Source organism: Schistocerca nitens, chromosome 3, assembly GCF_023898315.1.
Source record: "Schistocerca nitens isolate TAMUIC-IGC-003100 chromosome 3, iqSchNite1.1, whole genome shotgun sequence".
In the NCBI taxonomy this organism is placed as follows: Eukaryota; Metazoa; Arthropoda; class Insecta; order Orthoptera; family Acrididae; genus Schistocerca; species Schistocerca nitens.
This window is the reverse complement of record NC_064616.1, coordinates 921734859-921755941: the sequence shown is the minus strand read 5'-3', so window position 1 is coordinate 921755941 and position 21083 is coordinate 921734859.

Here is a 21083-nt window from a genome sequence, read left to right as displayed (position 1 = left end):
TTCGAATTTGTTTTGACTAGAGTCACACCTGCACACAATTTGACATGCTGCCACATACAGTACGTGTGGTATGGCAGGGAGAGAGGTCACTTTCACAACACGCCACTGGAGCTAGTAGGCCCTCAAGTCGGCATAAACGACGTAAGCATCACTCCTGATCGTGGGCATTGTTAAACTGTAAGAAATTTATATTCTCGGCAGGCATTTCCACATGTACTGGTTCCTGGCTCGAGCAATCTATAAATGTCGTTCAAAATACTTACTCTTGGTAAACGAATTGAGGCATCTATGGCAAAAATACCCCCTCCCTTTATTTTTGGGCATATGGGCAGAAAATAGGTAGACATGTTTTTGACCTACATGTAGTGTTGCTCCTTACCCTTGGAGATTAGCAACAGGCCTACATGTTTGGGGTGCTTATCAGCTAATGTGGAAAAGTAGAGGCGTCCAACTACTTTATGCTTGACCTCTTTGCTGTACATAGTGTGCTCAAGGTCGTTTTCAACTTCTGGCTCATCAGCTCTCATGGTGTATACATGAATCGAAGAATTGGTTTTCTGCCCCTCGAATTTTGAAATGTCCTGGAGTTCTATGGGGAATTCGACACCTTGGAAACTGTAATGCCCACGGAAATCTGTCATTCTGTATGTATTTGGAGCATATTATGTTTATGGTAATTTCTATGGTTAGCCAGAAGCGATCATGCAAAACAAAATATATCCCCCCAACAGTATTCTGTACGTTAATACAACTGCGTTTAGCAGTAATATATTTTGGAGGTGGGATGAAACTTCACCCTCAAAAAGTGGATTGTAAACATGTGAGTACAAACCAAGATTGACTACTTGGCTGATTGCCTTATTCCATCCCCTTTTCCGCATCTCGAAAAAATGCCTCAGTGTGACACTCTTAGCAAAAATTCTGAACCACTCTACAATCTACTCGCCGTGTGAAATGACGCCAGTTCTCCCCTAATTTGGACACTACTCCTATTCTCAACGCCACTGTCCTCTTTTGGGGTGTGTATCATGTTACAGTACATAAATACCTTGCATTTAATGGTGGGATACAGCAGGTTGTCGACAAATTCAAGGAACTTCCTTTCCAGAACTGACAAGCATTAAGGAAAGTACCAAGATCCCTCTAGTCCACATTTGAAGTATCAATGCAGACAAGTGAGATCCTGTCCCCAAATGCGCCAGCGATCACTGAGTAGTCCAATGTGCCCGCAGAACTTACTTGGTGATCTGTAATAGCACAGTCAGGGATGCTGAAGCTGCTTGACCCAGCTTGATGTCACATCGATCTCTGGTCGTTATGACGCTCACCAGATGGGCGAGAGCATGGAGAGCAAACAGACTTATGTAGTAATGGCATGTCATGGTCTGGTCTTGGATGTTGACAGCCTAGGTAGCACCACAGATGTCGATGGTACCGTGTGCTGCTGCTTTGCGGTCGGCTGTTCATACATCACTGCATATGTCGACAATCCTGGTAACTGCTGCCATGTGGATGGTTGCAGGTACATCATGAGCAATTGAGGACCAGGCTGCTGATGCTGATGCATAGCTGGCTGTGGGTAAATCCATGAACCAAGGTGCTGCTGTTGCTGCTGCATGTTAGGCTGTGGTTACATCCATTTGTTGCACTGCTTCTGCACAGCCAGCTGTGGATATATCCACATGACAGGCTGCTGCTGCATGGCTGGCTGTGGCTGCATCCATGGAGCTGGCTGCACCATCATCTCCTTGGGCAGATGTGGAGCAGGCTACCTCTTTATGGGTGATGGTGGTGGACCAGGCTATACCATCATTATTATCATCAAGAGTGGCGAAGTGGTCTGCTGCTGTACCATTGTCAGCAGGTCTGCTTTTGCAGCTGCTGCTGGAGGCGCAAGTCCACCACCCAGCATCTCCTCCATATGACCTGCACAGACAGGAGGAGGAAAAACATTCAGCATCATGCATGTATAGTTTTAAAAATAAAGTCATATGTAAGTGTCCATAGTGTCTCTACTTATGCTCAAAATTAGCAGTGTCTGAATCAGTCAAAAGGTCATGCTGCTGCAGCATCATCATGGATGGTGGAGTGGGCTGCTGGAATAGGTACGGCCTGCAGGGCTGTTGCACATCTGGCTGCAGCTATACCATCGTCGATGGGTCAACTGATGCTGTCACAGATGCGAATCCACCATCCAGTATCCCTCCATCTTGTACAGATAGAAGAAGGAAATGTATAAAGTATCTTGCATAATTTTTGAAGTAAAGATATATGCAATTGACTATAGCATTTGTAATAACGTTCAAAATTAACAGCCTCTGAATGAGTCAACAGGACCTTATTGGCCACTATCTCCAGCAGTAGTCAGTCGAGCTCAACTTGTACATCGAGCGTATCTAGAAACATACAAGAACACATCCGCGCATGCAACTGCGTGAGTTAGTATACTTGGAAGAAGAAGATGAACTACTATTCATGTATTCTCTCCCCAATGACAGGCGTCATGCCCCATTAACTGCTGCTGGAGACAGGGGTCAGCACGTCCACCGGAGATTCATTATTCAGTGCACTTATAAGAAGACAAGAACATGTAATGTTAGTAATGCAAGTATGTGTGTATGTGTGTATTAGACAAAGAAGAAGAATAACCACAACAATAGAATGAGCTCCCACTCACTGGGATACTCCATGATGACTGGAGTCATCCCCTATGAGCTTGCAGTAGAGATTAGTTTGCCTCAAGGGGTATCTCCTGCACATCATCCTCATCACTAATGGTACTGAGAAATTGCAGTGGCGTTTTGCCGATTGTTACTGGATTTGGCTGCTGCATATATATATATATATATATATATATATATATATATATATATATATATATATAGAGAGAGAGAGAGAGAGAGAGAGAGAGAGAGAGAGAGAGAGAGAGAAGGACAGAGAGGAAGAGAAACTAGTAATTACATTCTACATTCACATGAATTCACATGAGTCAGGATTTATGCAGAAGCCATCATCTGGAGCGCCAAGGTCCCTAGCCAGATCCTCAAATGGAGTGGCACACAACAGAGGCGACGGGATGCTCACATCTGCAACAGACGAAGAACAAGAAGAAGAAATTAGTCATCTGATTGCATGTAATAAAATGGAAATACACACACACACACACACAAACACACAAAAACATGAACAGAAATCATCTGCACATATCGGTATCGTCAAAGGTCAATATGGGCCGCTTATTAGTGACGTCATCGTCGTCGTCAGCAGCAATTCGATGCTTCTTAGTGCAGACAGGGACCAGGTATGAAGGAAGATGAACAGGGGTAACTGCAGTGAGAATGAATGAATGAAAGGAGGGTTACCATTAAAAAGCACTTGCCAGGCTACTCAATAGGGAATGAGAGGACTTTTGGGATACCTAATGAGAAGCCCCAAAGAGTAGATTTGACCAGTCTGCTCACTAGCTGAAGGATGTGACACCTCTCCGGGATCAGACTCGAATGACTGTCTGTGCTGAAATTCCCCTTTTATACAGTATACTGACTAGCTGAAGGATGTGACACCTCTCCGGGATCAGACTCGAATGACTGTCTGTGCTGAAATTCCCCTTTTATACAGAGAAGCGTCCCCTATTTCGGTCAATAGGGAACAAAGACAACAAGATTTATTAATTATCGAACTTAAAAGGGTTTCTGCATTTCCTGAAGCACAAATACAATCAATTATGTGTCCGTATTTTCCTCCCAGTCTCTGAAGAGCTGGGAATTTATGAATTTATGATCTGTAAGGTTCACTATCGATGCTCTTTTGAAAATGTCCCGAAGCCACGCAACTTTTTCACGAACTTTGCATAACCAAGCTCGTCTTTATGATCGTAAATTTGCGACACTGCCACCATTTCTTCATAGTGTAGTCTGCCATAATTCTATCGCTTTCTATGATGATTGTGGGTTAATGAGGCTGCTGTCTGTAGAATCTTGGCACTCTGCGTTGCTCTTAATGGCCTGGGTGAAGGAATGATTGTTGAGAACATTTTAATACTCGACCAGTATTTTAAAAAGCTAGGTCTGCGACATTGCCCAATACAAACTGTCCACACTCTTTGCGAGAAGCCCTGCACATCCATGGAGATGCTCACTCTTTGAGGTGTAATCATGGAGTCCCTCTGGTGTGAAACAATAAGCTACATTTACACTATTTGCTGCACAATTCCTGTGAGAGGTGAGTAATTGAGAACATGATCGTGGAACAATAATGTGTACGCCACTGTGTTTGCTTGGAAATTGTCTAATGATCAAATTCATTGCGAATATGTATAGAGCATGTCTTTATACTTTCGTTTTCCTTTGGAGATGTATCACTACAACTGGTGCTAATTCTTTGAACTTATGTGGGCTGATCATAATTCCAAGTTCATCGCCCTCATAGTAAGATTGAAAGCCATCTGCAACACATGTACAGACTCAAACATATAGAAACCAGAGCAAACGCACTGAAACTGTAGAATATGTGGTTGGAGTTGATGCATTCGAGTACACTGCTATACTATACTGTCCGACCTGAAAAATAGTGCATTTGCCCTTGGTATTGACATCTGTATTACATTTACAAGAAATGTTAGAATACGTGGTGAGAAGTGATGTCATGATCACATGGGCAGAAGTGAGATAAAATAGATAAAATTACGAAACATGACGGAAAATACAAGTAAACTGAGGGAAAATACGTCAAAATGAGGGAGAAATTGAGGGCAAATGAGGGAGTACATACATGTCTTTTGCTTGCGTCAGGAAAATTTTTGTACGTAGGAAAGAGTATGCGACAGCAAGAGGAATACGAGAAAAAGTTGACATGGAAGCACTGGGAACCAGGGAAGTAGTCGCAGCGATGAGATGGTTGGCGTAGAATGTTTAACGTGGATGACCAACAAATGTAGAGTAATAAATTTACATATGTCGGAACAAAACCCAAGTGTGACCCCAATGTTACTGGCAACCGCCTTATAGAGTTTTATAAAATGTCCTTAGCTAAAGAGCGTTGTATTACCAGCTGCGGTGACTGCAATATACAAGTAGAAAATGGATCGCGTGTTTGACCCTGTGCTAGACTGTTTATGTGTTTTAAACCCTAACAATCTGTATTTACAATGTGGTTTTCTGTACTATCCACCAATGACAACCATGTGGCATCAGCTAGTAAATACCTTAGAGAACAGTTGCTGTATATTTTTTTTAACAACATTCTACTGTCTGTCTATTTAGGTAATGGTGATACACGCAAGTTGACTACTGTCTTTCACGCTTTCCTGGGAAAGAGAACCATCTTCCTCTAAATTGACATGGATCTGCGTTAAAGGATGATAGAAAGCATCTGGAGTGATCGGTTGAAAAGGGTTGTAAAGAGGTATGATTTAATGGTAGCATGATGCTGCATTCTAGAGAGAGGGAGATGTTGCTGCAGGTCATTTAATCATAAATTTAACCATTTTTTCCGTTGTTCTCTCGGGGTGCATCAGTTGTGTGGTATAACCTGCATTCTACTCGTATGCACCTGCGTGTTTTCTCTGTCAGATCTTGGACATAAATCGAGTCTTCAGTTTCATATAGGAACGAAGCGACTGTTACTATATTTTTCATGTTCGTCGTATCCAAAATGCACGCATGTGGATCGTCAGAGAGAGGGCAAGCTTTGGATGTTTCAATAAGTTGCTGTATAAGATGCGAAAATATTTGCGTAGAAAATCAAGCAGCACGTGATTATGTCAGCAAAATAGCCATATAAATGTGGGAAACTGTGGAAATAATATAAAAAAGACATAAAATCGTTAAAGTTCGAGGAAGATCTGGTATAATCACGAAAAATTGTTTTGAAATACGGCAATACGAGGGTCGTCCTCAAAGTAAGTTCCGTTTCTATTTCTATCCGTGGCAGCGCTACTATCGCAGTTCCGAGCATGCGCTTCAGTTACTCTGATGCAAGGAGAAGATATGTACGCCATTTTCAGATCGCTCCTGCCAACATGTGCTTTGTTGTGCTTGTTTATAATATCAGCCGTAATTGAAAATACCGCCACGTGTGAAATCAGATATGTGAATCGTTTTCTAAATGCAAAGAAAGTTAAACCAAAGGAAATTCATCGGAAAATCTGCGAGTTTTACGGACAAAATGCTGTGAGTGATTCAATGGTTAGAAGATGGGTCAATGAAGGATGTGATCGAGTGCACCATGAACGGATGCCCGTCTGTGGTTACTGATGAACTGGTTCACACAATTGAAGAGAAGAATAAGCACAACCGTAAGTTTACACTATGAAAGTTCCGCAAATGTCATGATCACTAATTCATGAAATTGTTACTGAAAAACTGAAATTTCTAAAACTTTGCTCACATTGGGTACCCAAAATTCTTATTGAACAATGCAAAAAACAATGGATGGGCAGTGCACTTCAGTTTTTGACACGCTACATCTCTTCTTATACCTAAAATCTGTTCTTGGTGGTCAACACTTCAACGATGATGACGAGCTGAAAGAACATGTTACCACATGGTTGAACACACAGTTGGCAACCTTCTATGAAGAAGGCGTACAAAAACTTGTACCACGCTATGAGAAGTGCCTACAAAATTTCGGAAGCTATGTAGAAAAGTAGTTTAACAGTTGCAGATTTGTGTACAACAAATATTTTTTCTGTATCTGTACACGTTTGTTTTATATAACCAAACGGAACTTACTTTGTAGACGACCCTCGTGTTAGCCCGCACATTACTTCTTGTGCAAGAGGAAGGTTACCAGGGGCGGTGGTAAACTGCAATAAGACTGTTATATCTCCTTTGGCTGCTAATCGTAGTGTTAATTTTTTTTTTATAAAATATCACTGTTTCTTTGTATGCATTTTTGGCTGCTGACGATCATTTTATGAGACTCTTACGAACATATCATAATTTTCGAACTTTAATTGGACTTGAACTTCGTAAACAGCAGGTTTCATACACCTCTGGAAACCTATGTAGTGATTCTGTTACAAAGAATCGATGTTTTCTTTAGTGTACAAGGTAGTAGTTTTACCATTTTACAATTTGTCACCATAGTTTATCGTAGAGAAACTGGCAGGAAGAATGTATGTCATGCACTGGAAATATATTTCTTAGATTGGTGTACTAACAGTGTTGTAAAATAGGTGGGAAACCACACTGCTCTTGCATTATATCATGTTTAAGTGTAGAACCATGTAGCCTTTGAAATGTGTTTATGTTCCATGATTATTTCTCTCTTTCTGGTAGCATCTTGGTACGGACACCAAACACTCGTACAATACTTCAGAATTGATAGCACAGTTGATTTACATAAAAATGTTTCAAACTGCGTCCATCTGGAGATCTATTGTACGTAAAGTTCACATTTCTTCTTAACTCTCTGTTGTATCATCACAACAATCTCAAATAAACAGTGCACTGATAAGGTTGTAGTGTAGGCAGACTTGCCAACACTACGCACACTAATTGAAAGAGGCGGCCAAGATGCACGCGCTAACTCACGAAGGATGGAGTGAGGTCTGAAACAGGAGACTTAATGAATGCTATAAAGAAAAGTACGTAGCTTCTGGACTACTTAACTTTTAATCCTTCCTTTGTATACATCGTTCTTGATGAGACATCTGGAGATTGTGGCGATACAAGTGAGACTCTTTAAATACAAGCTATCTAAGGCTAATGGCGCCTTGCTAGGTCGTAGACATGAACTTGGCTGAAGGCTATTCTAACTGTCTCTCGGCAAATGAGAGCAAAGGCTTCGTCCGTATAGTCGCTAGCAACGTCGTCGTACAACTGGGGCGAGTTCTCGTACGTCTCTCGAGACCTGCCGTGTGGTGGCGCTCGGTCTGCGATCACACAGTGGCGACACGCGGGTCCGACATGTACTAATGGACCGCGGCCGATTTAAGCTACCACCTAGCAAGTGTGGTGTCTGGCAGTGACACCACAAAGGTGTGCTAACCTTCTCGACATGCACGCATCTGGAGAGATGTTGTACACTTGGATGGGTGCCGTGAGTAAGATTGGTGTGGAACAGTCTTCGCCGGACAACAGTTATGGACTAGGCTTGCTCTGTTCGTTCACGAGACATGGAGTGTACTTCTGATCAGCTGCAAAATAAATCGAGGACAGTGTTGTAGAGAGGGCTGGTCAAAGACAATTTGGGGAGATCACTCAATCTCCAACATTATCCTAATAATGCGACAACAATTCTCAATGACTCCCATTCCTATACGGAATGATGATCAATCGTAATCGTAAATTACGCATAATGATTGAAGTGCTAGAAATATGTAGATAACCTAACTGCATCGGCATGCGGTGGTGTCTGGTATACTTTGATGTATATGTTCGAGAATTAACCATGAATGGGTGTACTGCACAGTAGTGGAGTGGTGATTTAGCAATGATAGAGAAACTGGGAAGCATGCTGTTGTGTCACTGGTCGCCTTTTAAATTATAGAGAAACTGGTAAAACTGCTAAAATTGGTTGCACTATCAACTGTGGTGCTTATTACTGTACATTGCCCCATATGTATGGTGTCTTTTCCATCCCACCCATCCATGTAACACTGTTGACTACCACATAATGATTAACTGATACCACTTGTCTGAGATGGTGAGAGTCTTCGTGGGAGCAGCACCTCTGGGGGATTTTCTGCATGAAACAGCCATCTTGCACATGACTGCAATATGAGGGATCAATCGAAATGGAACACCTAGACCTCTGCAACCACATCACTGTGGAAGATGAGTTTAAATGTAGAGGTCATTAATCACCTTCAGGCAGCTGTTTGGAAATGCCCTACAGTGCTGCAAACACTTTCAGATTCCAAATATTGCGATGTCTTCTACATTTCTGTCAATAAGGAACTCCACCTCAGTCTTTTATTTCAATCAAATTGGGTGTTGTGGGAGCAGCAATTTCACACCATGTGATGTCCAGCTTTCTGTGACAGCCACGGACTGAAATGTGTCAACGTCAGTTTTGCACCTGTCACAGACCTCAAACTCATGGTGGAGAAAACAAAATGTATAGCAGTGTATGTAGCTGTATTCATACACTGCTTGGATGTGTTTCAGTATGAAAGCAATGCATTGAACTGCTTATGAAAGAACGACACAAGGGACCCTGTCTTGTGATTGATAGTCCATGGATTATGGTCCTCCTACAGTACAGGCGGCGAAACTTTACACTGGTCTGTGCAAGCGACTTCGATCACTGACCACTTGCTGCAATGGATCAATACCTATACATTTAATAAGGTCGCCACATATGATCAATGCCAGTATGCAGATGGTATTTGTTTTTAATATATCAGAATACAGGGGTGCAGTAATATCTTATCAAGTTCTCTACTGGGTGTTGTAAGTGGAGTTTTATAGTTTGTAGTTTTTCTCTACTCAATGGTACAAAATAACAAGGATAGAGAAAAGGATTTGGTGACAGATTTGAATGCATCCTGAGTGGTGCAGATGTCCTTCAGAGTGCAGTATCTGTATGTAGTTTGGAGATGCACTATAATGCAGTAGCAAAATCCTCGACCTTCTCCCAGTTCCCATATGACATGGAGTATTCCCAATTTTCCTGATAAGAAACACTATGATAACTGCTTGTACTGTCTTTTCTACTACCTCGTGTAGCAGGAGAAAACTTCGTTTGGCGCTGGCCTTACACATTGTACACAATTTGCGGAGCTATGACAACATATTCTCATTTCCATTGAGTGGTAAAACACAGTCCTGTCACATTAACCCAGCTCACCCTGTTTCTACATGGGACACAGAAGTCTTAGGTACAGTGCTCTCTGACCTACACTCAGGTCTGAATTAAATTGGGATGATCACATGGACGAAGCTGCATGGAGGCTGGGACAGAGACTGAGGAACAGTTACCAGATGCAGAGGGACTGTCTAAAAAACAATAGAGGAGTTTTTGCTGCATGAGACTCTTGGCAGATAGGTTAGAAAAAGCTGACTCATTTCAAGATCTGAGAGTGCCATGAAGATGATACACCAGTGGCTGCAATCATTAAAAAACGTCTCCATAGGACCCAGACCAGTATGTGGTTGAATGGATAGACATGATTCCAAATCACAGACAGCAGATCTACCAGAATGTGTAACACTATCGATCTAAAAATCCTGTGTATTAGTCATAGGATTTTGTGCATTTCTTACGACCACAATCTAGAATTGCATTTTTAAAGTGATTCATCACGTAACACACCAACTACTATATGTCATCATTCCCAATCAACCATCATCCTCCCTCGACTATAACCGTGTGGATATGCCACAGAACCTCTGACATGGCATAGAGATAGAATGCATGTAAATGCTTTTTCTTATGGTGAGAAATATCTAGCAAATATTGTCCTAATACACATCCCTTAGCCGAATCCCTTTCTAAATTCAGTGAGAATAGTGATTTTATTACGAGCTTACACCGCCGGCGACGTGCACCTGTGCTTTCGATCTGTTAATACACACCCCAGCGATCACCGGCTGTATTCAATGACGCGGTATTTGTGTAGAAAACCACTTTTTTCGGAATTAATACTGTACCTCGATTCATAAAGCTTGTATAGTTTTTAACATGTGTATTGTTAGTGGTACTTGTGTGCGTCTATGGGACCAAGACCGCTTTTTATGCAGAGCGACAGTAACATTGTCGTTGTGATTGTGCTTTTAATATCTAGTCGCTTGTAAAACAATTAAGTCTGTCTTCCAAAGACACACTGGTACCACTCGCAAGAAAAACAAATGAGGCATGTCCATCCATCGCGGATTTTCGCTCAATATTGTTTTCAGTCACCAGCATTCAATTATTGTGATAAATATGTGGCTGGATTCCTAGGACGACACCGTTTGGCATGTGGGGTGCATGGCGGAGTTAGCCTGTGGCCAGAACAAATGGCTTAAGGCTCTTGAGAGCAGCTGGTAGCTCCAGGTAGCTGGCAGTAGTAGGGAGATGGGGTTTTCAGGACACTTTTGATGTCAAATCAATATGCAGATTAATTAAATTGATCAATTAATTGCCTCAACCTCCTCATACCACCCCCCACACAGCCCCATGCCCACCTCCACCCCAGCATGACGTAATGTGTTTTCCTCAGCCGCCATGTGCGTCCCCACCCCTACCCTCCCCCTAACCCTCCCCATACCTCTTCCTCCCCACCTACCCTATTGGTGGGAATTTCGAATGTTGGCAGGAATTTCTAATACTGATGGGAATTTCGAAACTGGAGGGAATTTCTTTGTTGCAGGGCTGTGCTGACGCCCCAGCCCACCCCCCACTCTGGAACTGGTGAGAAATTCAAATTGTGGTGCCCTTTCTGGAACTTGAATCCCAGTCCTTCTAGATGGAAAACCCAAGTGCACCCCCCAACACAATTACAATGTGAATTTAAAACATATTTACCAGGCTCATGTAAGGACCGATATGTTGTTCAATGATTTTGCAAAGATATGTACCAATTGCTGGAGTCACAGTATGCGTTTCTCGTTATTGATAAAATAAGCAAACTGAATGATGGCAGGTATAGACGGAACTTCCAGCAGTTCCTATATATTACAAGAGGTGAATAATCAGTAGACGCATAATCACAGATAAATTCGCAAGCATGCCTAGAGCTCAGCCTATTAGGCCAGGTTTGCATAGACGAAACATTCGCTTGCTCATGGACGCTGTAGGGAAGCAGCATACTCACGCCTTATAAAATTCACATCAGTCTTTCCATTGTGTGCCAGCCTAGTCCGCTGTAACTAGCTCTGGCGTCATAAATATTGCGCAATACTTTAAAATGAAGTAAATAACCTAAAACGTTTCTAGCATGTCGAGAGTAATACAAAATCATTATGTTTTGGATATCAGTTCAATAACTTTAACCATTTTCGAAATTTGGATGTTTTTCTGTAAAAATCATTGGCGCAACAGAAAAGAGCTAGAAACTTAAAAATTTATATTTAGATTCCTTTTGCATAATAATTTAGTAGAAACAGTATTCTGGATCTCACAAATTAAAATTTTAGCTGAAATTCAGGATTTTCTGGTTTTTGTCTTAGAAATTAAGGAAGCAAGATAGATTAAGTAGGCGAATAAATAAAGCTAAGATATTTAAATTTAAGTAGAAGGGAGATCCGCTGTAATCATAAAAATGTGAGAAGTTTCAACAGAATAACTATAAAACTATAGCTATAGCGTATCTCCAAAGAACAAGTTCAGAGCTCGTCTACTGCGTGTAGTGTAATTAAATTAATTCTCTCACCCAAAATATTTGACTTAGCCACGTAAGACTTTTATTATGATTACTTACTTGTGTGCTGATTGCACAATTAAATTGAAAGCTTCATCGGCCATCAGCAAAGGAAGCAATGATTTATTCGATAACTTAAAGTGGTGCTTACTAGCCCAGCGGCTAGTCGGGAGAGCAGATTTGATCAGGCGTTCCCTTAGCTATCCGCACTGCGGCTTCATATGTAAGAACGCTGTGCGAGAGAAGAAGGCCCCAGTTCTCCCCAAACGCTGATTAGTGCACCACCTGTGCCGGGAGTCGCGTCGCGTCGGTATCGTTTATATAAATAGCCTCGGATACACGTAACCATGAAATTGTTTTCGAGTGAAGTGTTAATTTTGGAATGACGTTAATGATCTATCTTTAGTTTGCGTATGTCGTATTTTCACGTGCCGCCACAGGACAGACATTCTACCATTATTTAGCGTGGCGTTTGATGAACATTATCATCAAATTATGGCGAGCATTTACTTAAACATTTAATTTGAACAGTTATAGTTGCATCAGCCCATTAGACTCTGAACGGCTCTGGTAGTTGGATTGTGTGGATTCCTTTTGGTCTGTGACTTTCAGAATATAGTGAACATTTTAGAGAGAATGGTTTTTGTTTATGAATCCCAGACAATCTCCTAATTCCTCAGAGCTATAAGCTGTAGCTATAAATGTATTTCTCAGATGAAGTGGGCACTAGGAATTCTATTTACAGGTATCACGTTTTGCTAATCACTTTCTGGTTGCCAATATTGTAGTTAGAGAGCCAGTGTTTAGAACGGCAAACAGCATAAATACAAAACATTTATTCTATTATTCCACCCGCCGCCCCACATATGTTGCTAATCGGACGGGAAAGAAACTGAGTAAAAGTGAAAGTGATTTTGAAATATTCGGATTCGGGAGTGAAATGCGACACGCAACTGAGTAATAGAACAGTGATAGTGTTACGTGTGCTTGTGGACGACGCAATCAGATTAACAACACATCTGGATTGACGGAGCTGGCACTGAGTCTAGCGGCGCTGCCGGCATCGCGAGAGGCCAGTTTCGCCTCACCGCAGTCGACCGCTGGAGCAACCGGAGCCGCGCCTGCAGTTGCGGGCCACGCAAACACACAGCAGCCGTCGAAGTGCCGTCTGCAGTTCAACATGCCACGTCGCATCAGTAATCATGGTACGCTGCGCCGGCAACTCCATACGTCGTGCAGAAGGAACTAAGTTAAGTGAAAAGCTGTTAAAACTTTTACTAACCTGCACTAAAAGACTGTCGGCGATGGCACCGCAAAAAGAAACAGAAATTAAACCTAAATCAGGACCTATGTCTGTTGAGGGAACTGTAAATCCAGACAACGGTTCAAGTGTAAATATGCATGAAAATAGTAACGTTAAAGTGAAATTCGAACTAGTGTCTCCTGACAGTAGTGTGAAAAAGGGCAACGATTCAACAGTAGAGACCCCTGTAGTAAATCAGAAAGTGGTAAGTTATTTGATGATAGTTTCTCTGATGAATTAAAAATGAAACAGTCATCAGAGATAGTAGAGTTTAAACAGGAGAAGTTAGATATGACTGATCTATCAGAAGTTTCATTTAGTTTTGATGATTCTGGTGTTGGAGCTATTTTTTCGTCACCTGAGTGTGATAAAAGCCAGCTATTGAGCAACCCAAAGATACTGGGGCTATTGATTTAAATGTAATTTTACAAGCAATAGCTGCCAGTAATGCAAAAATGTCAGCCAGTAATGCTAGAATGACAGCTGAGTTAAAATCGGATATAATTGAGGTAAATAACAGGAGTGTGGCCAGCCAAACCAATTTTAATAAACGGTTTGAGGCAATGGACAATAAATTAGAATCCAATAAAGCTGAATTAGAAACTTCCTTCAAGACTGGCTGCAATAAGTTGAAAGAGGATCTGGACAGTTTAAATTATAAAACTGATTACAACCATGAGGATGCTAAGAAAAAGGTTGCTCAACAGTTATCTGAGATGTATAAAACAGTAAAATCCGGAGTTGCTGAGGTTCGCAAAGACTTCCAAATGGAAGATGCGAAGCTGGAGCACAAGTTAACAGAAAAGATCGAGGCGGAATCTGAACTGTGCTCAGATAGGTTTAAGGAAGCAGAAGTTTTTTTTTTTTTTTTTTTTTGGTCATCAGTCTACTGACTGGTTTGATGCGGCCCACCACGAATTCCTTTCCTGTGCTAACCTCTTCATCTCAGAGTAGCACTTGCAACCTACGTCCTCAATTATTTGCTTGACGTATTCCAATCTCTGTCTTCCTCTACAGTTTTTTCCCTCTACAGCTCCCTCTAGTACCATGGAAGTCATTCCGTCATGTCTTAGCAGATGTCCTATCATCCTGTCCCTTCTCCTTATCAGTGTTTTCCACATATTCCTTTCCTCTCCGATTCTGCGTAGAACCTCCTCATTCCTTACCTTATCAGTCCACCTAATTTTCAACATTCGTCTATAGCACCACATTTCAAATGCTTCGATTCTCTTCTGTTCCGGTTTTCCCACAGTCCATGTTTCACTACCATACAATGCTGTACTCCAGACGTACATCCTCAGAAATTTCTTCCTCAAATTAAGGCCGGTATTTGATATTAGTAGACTTCTCTTGGCCAGAAATGCCTTTTTTGCCATACGAGTCTGCTTTTGATGTCCTCCTTGTTCCGTCCGTCATTGGTTATTTTACTGCCTAGGTAGCAGAATTCCTTACCTTCATTGACTTCGTGACCATCAATCCTGATGTTAAGTTTCTCGCTGTTCTCATTTCTACTACTTCTCATTACCTTCGTCTTTCTCTGATTTACTCTCAAACCATACTGTGTACTCATTAGACTGTTCATTCCGTTCAGCAGATCATTTAATTCTTCTTCACTTTCACTCAGGATAGCAATGTCATCAGCGAATCGTATCATTGATAACCTTTCACCTTGTATTTTAATTCCACTCCTGAACCTTTCTTTTATTTCCATCATTGCTTCCTCAATGTACAGTTTGAAGAGTAGGGGTGAAAGGCTACAGCCTTGTCTTACACCCTTCTTAATATGAGCACTTTGTTCCTGATCGTCCACTCTTATTATTCCCTCTTGGTTGTTCTACATATTGTATATGACCCGTCTCTCCCTATAGCTTACCCCTACTTTTTTCAGAATCTCGAACAGCTTGCACCATTTTATATTGTCGAACGCTTTTTCCAGGTCGACAAATCGTATGAAAGTGTCTTGTTTTTTCTTTAGCCTTGCTGTCATTATTAGCCGTAGTCCTGTTTCTTCTTCTATCACATCAGACAAATCTTCACCCTCATAGAGGCTTTCAATGTATCCTTTCCACCTATCTGCTCTCTCCTCTGCATTTAACAGAGGAATTCCCGTTGCACTCTTAATGTTACCACCGTTGCTTTTAATGTCACCAAAGGTTGTTTTGTCTTTCCTGTATGCTGAGTCTGTCCTTCCGACAATAATATCTTTTTCGATGTCTTCACATTTTTCCTGCAGCCATTTCGTCTTAGCTTCCCTGCACTTCCTATTTGTTTCATTCCTCAGCGACTTGTACTTCTGTATTCCTGATTTTCCCGGAACATGTTTGTACTTCCTCCTTTCATCAATCAACTGAAGTATTTCTTCTGTTACTCATGGTTTCTTCGCAGCTACCTTCTTTGTACCTATGTTTTCCTTCCTAACTTCTGTGATGGCCCTTTTCAGAGATGTCCATTCCTCTTCAACTGTACTGCCTACTGCGCTATTCCTTATTGCTGTATCTAAAGCGTTAGAGAACTTCAAACATATCTCGTCATTGCTTAGTACTTCCGTATCCCACTTCTTTGCGTATTGATTGTTCCTGACTTGAACTTCAGCCTACTCTTCATCACTGCTATATTGTGATCTGAGTCTATATCTGCTCCTGGGTACGCCTTACAATCCAGTATCTGATTTCGGAATCTAATTGAAATCTTCCCTTATCTCCCGGCCTTTTCCAAGTATACATCCTCCTCTTGTGATTCTTGAACAGGGTATTCGCTATTACTAGCTGAAACTTGTTACAGAACTCAAGTAGTCTTTCTCCTCTTTCATTCCTCGTCCCAAGCCCATATTCTCCTGTAACCTTTTCTTCAACTCCTTCAACTCCATTCCAGTCGCCCATGATTATTAGATTTTCGTCCCCCTTTACATACTGCATTGCCCTTTCAATATCCTCATACACTTTCTCTATCTGTTCATCTTCAGCTTGCGACATTGGCATGTATACCTGAACTATCGTTGTCGGTGTTGGTCTGCTGTTGATTCTGATTAGAACAACCTGGTCACTGAACTGTTCACAGTAACACACCCGTTGCCCTACCTTCCTATTCATAACGAATCCTACACCTGTTATACCATTTTCTGCTGCTGTTGATATTACCCGATACTCATCTGACCAGAAATCCTTGTCTTCCTTCCACTTCACTTCACTGACCCTACTATATCTGGATTGAGCCTTTGCATTTCCCTTTTCATATTTTCTAGTTTCCCTACCACGTTCAAGCTTCTGACATTCCACGCCCCGACTCGTAGAACGTTATCCTTTCGTTGATTATTCAATCTTTTTCTCATGATAACCTCCCCCTTGGCAGTCCCCTCCCAGAGATCCGAATGGGGGACTATCCCGGAATCTTTTGCCAATGGAGAGATCATCATGATACTTCTTCAAGTACAGGCCACATGTCCTGTGGATACACGTTACGTGTCTTTAATGCAGTGGTTTCCATTGCCTTCTGCATCCTCATGTCGTTGATCATTGCTGATTCTTCCGCCTTTAGGGGCAATTTCCCACCCCTAGGACAAGAGAGTGCCCTGAACCTCTATCCGCTCCTCCGCCCTCTTTTGACAAGGCCGTTGGCAGAATGAGGCTGACTTCTTATGCCGGAAGTCTTTGGCCGCCTATGCTGATTTTTTTATCAAAATTTAGGCAGTGGCAGGGATCGAACCCGGGACCGGAGACGTTTTGATTATGAATCAAAGACGCTACCCCTAGACCACAGGTCCAGGTGCACGCAATTAAAACTCATACTACTCATATTTCGCAAAGAGTAGATAATGTTGAAATAAGAGTAGAAAATATTAGTACTAACATTGCTAACATTGAGAGTAAAGTAGCTTCAGCAACTTCTGGTAATGGTAGTATGCAACAAGTTGTAGCTGCAAACGCCGCTTTTATCGGGTGTCGGCAGTTCTTGCAGTTCGATCCAGATAAAAATATCCACCCGCTAGACTCCTGGAACAATTTTGAAGATGTGATTCCACCAACTTGGTCTGAACGAGAGAAAATCTCATTTATTAGAAGCCATTTAGCGGGTGACGCCATGCGTCGCTCAGCTGATGTTATGTTGAAGTGTAAAACATTAGCGGAATTTAAAACAGCTTTCATTAATGAGTATTCGTCTAGCAATAAGCAAAATGAAGTTTTGAGAGAATTTTGGAGTGGAAAACGCTTCAATACAGGCAAGGAATCTATTAAAGAGTTTGGCAGGTCATGGATCTCACGTTTGTCACATTTGGCTGAAAAGCTAAAACCTGAAATGATAATACTAGGTCTTGAAGCCAAACTACCATGGTATTGACAAAATAGAATTATATCTGCCCCTAGAGACAATCTGGATCGTTTCATTGAATATTTGGAACGTGTAGAGCGTGTGGCTGCCAATGAGGAGCAAGCACGTAATAACAGAAATGCTAATAACACTAGTAGTAATTTTAAGAACGAACAGAATGGCAATGTAAACATCAGAACAGTAGGTGTTCGCCATCCTAAGAAAGGTAGGAATTGGAGAAATAATTACCAGAACCAACAATGGCATCCAAATGATAGTAATTTTGTTCCTAACAAAATGTGCAAGTAAACAACAGTGCTGAAAGCAATACTAGGCCAGTTAACTATAATGCAAATAAAGGTAACAGTAGTAGTCAAAGGCTGGAAAACTAGTTCCCGTCTATGAGGATACTGGCGCTCACCAGGCAGTTGCTTTTCCTAAGCCAGTAATTACAGTAATTAGTATGACAGATCAGAATACTCAACTGAGGATTCGGATGATGGGTCGGTAACATCCAATGATACTGCAGAAATATTAAACCACTCACAGTATTTGATAGATACCGTGTTAGAGACGCTTTCTAAGTGGGAAAAGAAAGAGAAGGCGCAGCAGTGTAACTGTAGGGAAGAGCTACAAAATACTGAATTGTCAGGTGAAGAAGCAGAAGATATTCATGCTTATATTTATGAGAAGGATGATGTGCTCTTATCTAAAGTGCCTGTGCAGGATGTTGATACTCTACTAATAGATTTAGGACAGGAGGTATGTGAGAAGGTAGAGGATAGCCTGTTGGGGGTCGATGAACCCAGTAGCTGTGACCAGTTGTCACTGGAGAAGGAACCTGACGATAATAGTGAAAGTGGTTTAGCTGTAACTAATGTTATGCCCGGTCTGGAGGCGAAGAATCGCTCAGACTACAGTAATTTAGGTCATGTTCAGCAAACTAAATGTAATGAAGTCGTGCGGTGTTTCGATTTGAAATTAATAGACCGACTGGAAAAGGCAGCTGAAAATGTAGTTCACGAAACCCCTACACACTTTGACCTAAATGTAATGGAGACAGATGTCGATCACTTTAGTTGGAGACAAATCCAAAAGGAACCATTGGATAAGTTTGAGGAACCACCTGTACAACCTAGAATTAGCCACCCTATAATAATAGTGAATATGTTGGGTATCAATGTGCGTTGTCTCTTAGATAGTGGAAGTGAGGTGAGTGCGATATCTCAGTCCTTCTTTGATGCATTACCTGGTAAAGACAAGCTTACAGTAATGAGGGTATCAGGACTAAGAATAATTGGTGCTACAGGCAAGGTGTCAAAAACGGTATAGCAAGAAGCTTTATTACGCTTTGATATTAATGGTAATTTAATTGATCATCCATGCTTAATTGTAAACAATCTCAGTATTGAGGTTTTAATTGGCATAGATTTCTTGTCGAAATATCAGAGTGTTGTTGACTTTGAAAGAAGGCAGTTAAAATTGGTCTTGCCGATAACCGGAGCAATTACGGTACCTTTTATTGATAAACATGTAGTAACTAATTATGAAACTTGGGAGCTGCCTATATGAGTTCTGAAAATTAGGAGATATTGGGACGAAGGTGTTAATCTTAGTAAAAGTAAGCTAAACACATTAGAAAGAAAGAAGCGTCATGATGCAAAAGCTGTACCCACCAGTTTTGAAATAAGTCAGTTAGTCCTTGTCAAAACCAAGGAAAAATCAAAGAAAATAAATGCAGAAACAAAGAAATTCATGTTCGTATAACAAGGACCTTTCAGGATCATAGGAAAACCACATTCCAATGCATATAGGCTAGAGTACCCTAAGAGTAAAAAGCTATTCGGTCTCAGGAACGTGATCGACCTAAAGAAGTTCATAGGTAGTGAATGAATTCTGTAGGGAGGCGGTTGTTCTGTAACCTCTACACAGTGTGGCAGCTGTGCAGTCCCAGCTGTATGAGATCTTCTTTCCTTTTCAGGTCTCACTCATTCTTCATCTTTCCTCTCCACCAAAATTTCGGCTCCTTCTTTGCAATACAAAAATTTTCCGTCATGGCTATCAAGCCATGAGTTCTGTAACCATTGTATCCACCGATTAGTGAAGAAAATACCTAATGTGACAAACCTAACAGTGACATAAACAACAGAGAAGTATGATGTCATTAAGATACAAAGGTATTTGAGTAACACGTATGTATAGAACCCTGGTAATATTATAAGTACAAAGTTGTTGTTTTATTGGAAATGGTCCACCAACAGTAATTTAAAAAGATATACAAATTCGTGTACAAGCAGGATCTGAAGTGGCAGTGAAACCTATTGTATGCTGTACAGCTAACTAATTAATGGTAAAAGAGATTGCTTAGTGTTATGAAAAATATATCGATAAGTTGTAAGAATGAACTCACCTTGTGTAACAAGGAATGGCAGTGTAATAGAATTGAACAGTGTTTGTGGTTGAGACGTGAAGGGCACGTCCTTGAAATATTTATAAGGTTGGAGCTGGCCGTTATTTGGTGTAATGTGTGACAGGACACACCTACACGTATTGAGGTTATGAGTTGGAGGCGTGAATGCGACCATAGGTACCCTTATGTTAGATGAGACAGAGCATCTCATGGTGTCCTACAGGTTTAAGGAATTTAGCATTACGCTCGACGATAATTACTTAAAGCACTTTAGTGGTAGGTCGAGAGAGACTACCTCTGGTTTCAGCATACAATCAAGTGGAAATGGATTGCTACGTGAGCAAACTGATCAGCTGCAATACACTATACATATGAAATAAATGTGCTATCCTATGTGTTAAATGTTAACAGAGTGAGTGTTAAATAAGTACATACACTAGCAACATAATTGAGTAACATAATGGTAGACGTGAAACATTATTTATAGCTCAGCATAAATACACTTCGATGAAGTAAGTACATAATTGCAGATGTGGAACTGACACAACAGCAGAGGACCAATAAGTGGATTTTGTAGTCAACTAAACGTAGTGTGTTTTGAACACTCAGAACTGTACTGTTACCACAAGTTACTCACATGTACAGAGAGGCTGAGAAGACAACTGCTAATCAAATATACTCATACTATCTCTAAGAATAAGGTAATCGAAGATGAGTCAGTTAAGTAAATAAAATACAGATTTGTCAGGAATGTACCGAGCATTGGTTCAGTGTTC